Source organism: Eptatretus burgeri, chromosome 10, assembly GCF_056783735.1.
Source record: "Eptatretus burgeri isolate ZD-2024b chromosome 10, Ebu_testis_v1, whole genome shotgun sequence".
Taxonomy (NCBI): Eukaryota; Metazoa; Chordata; class Myxini; order Myxiniformes; family Myxinidae; genus Eptatretus; species Eptatretus burgeri.
The window spans coordinates 9463667-9468165 of NC_140970.1; the positions used below are offsets into that span (position 1 = coordinate 9463667).

The following is a 4499-nucleotide window of genomic DNA, read 5'->3' on the forward strand; positions in this document are numbered from 1 at the left end:
TTTTTTTTTTGTATTTATACATGTTTTGATTTCCAACCCCCCCCCCAAAAAATTGTTATCCCCCCCCCAAAAAGGAATTTTTTTGCATTTCTACATGTTTTAAGTGATTTCCAACCCCCCCCCCAAAAAAAAATTGCTCGAGAAAAAAAAAAATTTGCAACTTTTTTTTCAACAAAATTTCGATTTCTTTTTTTTTTTACATTTCTACATGTTTTAAGTGATGTCCAACCCCCCAAAAAAATTGTTACTCCCCCCCCAAAAATTTTTAGAGAATTTTTTTTTGCATTTCTACATGTTTTAAGTGATTTCCAACCCCCCCCCACAAAAAAAATGGTTAGAGAAAAAAAACATTTTTTTTGCATTTATACATGTTTTGATTTCCAACCCCCCAAAAAAAAATTGTTACCCCCCCCAAAAGGATTTTTTTTGCATTTCTACATGTTTTAAGTGATTTCCAACCCCCAAAAAATTGTTCCCCCCCCCAAAAATAGAGAAAAAATATTTTTTTGCATTTCTACATGTTTTAAGTGATTTCCAACCCCCCCCCAAAAAAAATAGTTAGAGAGAAAAATTTTTTTTTGCATATCTACATTTTTTAAGTGATTTCCAACCCCCCCCCCCAAAAAAAATAATTGTTAGAGAAAAAAACATTTTTTTTGTATTTCTACATGTTTTGATTTCCAACCCCTCCCAAAAAAATTGTTACCCCCCCAAAAAAGGATTTTTTTTGCATTTATACATGCTTTAAGTGATTTCCAACCCCCCCCCTAAAAAAAAATTGCTAGAGAAAAAAAAAATTTTTGCAACTTTTTTTTCAACAAAATTTCGATTTCTTTTTTTTTTACATTTCTACATGTCTTAAGTGATTTCCAACCCCCGCCCCCCCCAACCCCCAAAAAATGTTGGAGAAAAGAACTATAACTGTCAGCACTGTTGACATCATATTTAATGAATAGGATATAAGGTTCACTTGAGTGACCCAGCAGTATTGGCGGCGGAGGTTTTGCACTCCCTGAGTGCTCCCCCTCTAGTTAAAAACAGTTTTTGCATTTTCTTCCTTGGATCTTGTGTAGATGGGTTGGTGTGGTGCTCGCACAGGCATGATGAGCTGAATGGCCTCCACCTGTGTTGAATTTCCTTGTTGTTATGGTGTCAGAAGTTAACCGGACCTGCTGCTTTCTAACAAACGACCATCCATAGGTACGGTATGGCGTTTCCGAACTTTAAATACCTGAATACCCATTGGGATGCAGCAAATTTATTTGGAGAATTCACTCAGTTTCGAGACCACGTTCAGTTCGTGTTCGTGGGCCCGCTATCGGAGCTAAACCCAAAGAAAAAAGCCGGATGGCTGAACACGTGGATTGGTGCTCATGGCCGTGAGGTTTATAAAACGTTCACATGAGAGGATTGAGAAAAATGATCCCTACAAGGTACTCGATCATTTTGAAATGTATGTGCGATCGGGAAAGAACAAGCGGATTGCCCAGCACCGGCTCAAGCAGCGAAAACAAAAGAGTGAGGAGACCTTTGATAACTCTGTAAAGGACCTGAGGATTATTCTCATGGACTGTGAGTATGCCGATCCCGAGGACATTCTAATAGATGCGATCATTGATGGCATTTTTGAATCCAGGGGGCAGGAAAGGTTACTGGATCAAGGTGAAGGACTGTCACGAGCAAAGGCTCTGGGAATTGGACAACAGTTTGAATTGTCTCACAAGCAAATCCACATCATGCAGAATGAAGATAACTGCAAACTTGGAGTGTCAGCTCTCACAGCTCAGAGCAAATCATATCCCAAGCCTTGTGCCTCATCATAGCAGCTGCAAGCATTTAAAGCATGCGGTAGATGTGGCAAGGATGAGCGGAATTTGTGGAACGAAGGGAAATGTACTGCAGTCGGCTCCACCTGTTCCTATTGCAAACGCCCGAACCATTGGATGTTGGCCTGCCGTAGGCGACAGCGACTGGGCAAAACACTCCTCATCCATGCTGGAGAAAACAAGGAAAAACAACATGAAGGCAATTCGGAGGTTCTTCGAATATACAAGGTTGACAACATCAGCACTCTGGCAGATGAAAAATGGTCTCAGACTGTCAGAGTCAGTGGCATTGCGAACATTACCTTCCGTATTGGCACAGGGGAAAGGTGCAATATACTTACACTCAGGGATTTTCAAAGACTACCAGTTAACACTGAACTTCACAAGTCTAAGAGAACCCTGAGAACTTATTCCAACCACATCATTCGGCCAGTTGCTTCAACGAATCTTTCCCTGGAATTTGAGGGGAGGTCTGTGATAGCTTCATGCGAGCTGGTCAATCTGGATCAGGAGAACGTGATATTGGGGGAGACCGTTGAGAATCTTGGCCTCATTGCTCGACTTAGTTCTCTGGCAGGGGTTCAGTCAGCGGATGATGAATCAGTTTCCCCAGAGCTACGAGATTTTCCTGATATAATCGGTACTTCAGGTACCCTACCAGGTGTCTACCGAATCAAAATACACTCAACAGCCAATGGGGTTGTACATGCTGCACGTCGGCAACCCACTGCGCTAATGCCGAGGATCATCGAGGAATTGAACAAGATTGTAGATAACGCTTCATAACTCCGGTGGAGAAGCCAACCGAGTGGGTCAGCAAAATGGTAGCTGCAGTTTGCAATGGCAAGCTAAAAATATGTTTGGATCCAAGAGATCTCAACAAGACCATTAAATGTGAACATTATCCCATGAAGATGGTTGAAGAGGTGGTCTCCAACATACCAAAAGCCAACTTATTCTCAGTATTGGATGCAAAGAGTGGGTTTCTGCAGATTCTCCTGGATGAGGAGTCATCAAAGCTGATGACCTTCAATACACCGATGGGTCGTTGTCGTTGGCTGAGGCTACCAATTGGATTGAAATGTGCCCCAGAAATATTTCAGCGTATCATGGATCAAATGTTGAATGGCATTGTTGGAGCCACAGCGATCATGGACGATATCTTGATTGCAGGATGAGATCGAGATCATCACAACAGAATTTTAAAGCAAGTCATGGTGAGGGATACATCCTATAACCTCAAATTGAACATGCAAAAATACAAAGTTCGCCAAAAGGAGGTTCAGTATGTCAGGCATCTACTTACTGCAGAAGGACTCAAGCCTGACCCCTCAAGAATCGAAGCCCTTCGTAATATGCCTATTCCATGGAGTAAAGAGCATGTGTGGCATTTCCTTGGATTTGTTGCTTACCTGGCTAAATTTATACGTCAACTGAGTGAAGTCAATGCACCACTTTTAGCTTTACTGAGAGCAGATTGTATTTATGAATGGCAACCTGCACAGGACCAAGTTTTCCATAAACTATTGGATCTCTGCTGTCAGCAGCCTGTACTGAGATATTATGATGTGAAGGCACCAGTAGAGATCCATGCGGATGCAAGTCAAAGTGGTTTCAGTGGTGTCTTAATGCAAGAAGGGAAGCTGGTAGCATACACTTCACAATCCCTCTCAGAGGTGGAACAATGGTATGCTCAGATTGGAAAAAAATGCTTGCAATCCTTCATGCCTGTATTAAATTCCACTGCTACATCTTTGGTGAGACAGTGACTGGATTTATGGATCGTAAGCCACTTCAAGAGATTTCCAAAAACCTCTTCTGTCTGCTCTCATGCGTCTGCAAAGGATGCTGCTACATCTGCAGTGGTACAATCTCGAGGAAGTGTGCAAAAGTGGAAAGGACATGCAGCTACCAGATACACTATCCTGTGATTATCAGACTCACCAGTTGTCGGGACAATAAGTCAATCTGGAGCAGGCTTCTATGTTAGACTTCATCTCCATCACCAAGGAGAGGGATGTCCAGCTGCAGGAACAGACTCGTAAAGAGTTACAACTTCTGTTGGACGTGATCCACACTGGATGGCCCAGCTATCAAAACGAAGTGCCCATTCCACTGAGACCATACTGGGATTCAAAGAGTGAGTTAGGTGTCTCTAATGGAATTATATATAACGATATGCGTATAGTAGTGCCACCTAGTCTCCATCAGCACATGGTCTCCATCATACACAGCTCTCACCTTGGTATTGTAAAGTGCAAACAGCATGCTTGGGAAGTGCTCTATTGGCCAACAATGAACCAACAGATCGAAGAAGCAGTGTAAAACTTCACTACCTGTACAGATTACCAAAATAAGCTTCCTCCGGAACCGCTCATACCGACACAGATTCCAGATTTACCGTTCAACCAGGTCGCCATGGACCTATTTGAGTTTGAGTCAAAATAATACATTTTCTTAGGAGTGACATTGCATCCTTGTTAGTGTACAAAGAGTTCAAATTGTTCTGTTTTGATTACGGCATCAACCAAACTACTTCCAGCCCTCGATTTGCTCATGCTCACGATAAAGCTGAAAGAGCAGTGCAAACTCTAAAAAAAATTGTGGAAGAAAGTGGAGGACAAACATATGGCTTTGTTAGACTACCACACCACTCCCCTAGAAGGACCACAC

The 4499-nt window shown here is 42.2% G+C and overlaps 1 pseudogene; it reads left to right on the forward strand.

The window, feature by feature from the left end:
- Positions 1-1063: 1063 nt before the first annotated feature.
- On the forward strand, positions 1064-2612 carry LOC147017929 (uncharacterized; annotated as a pseudogene).
- The last annotated feature ends 1887 nt before the right edge of the window (positions 2613-4499 follow it).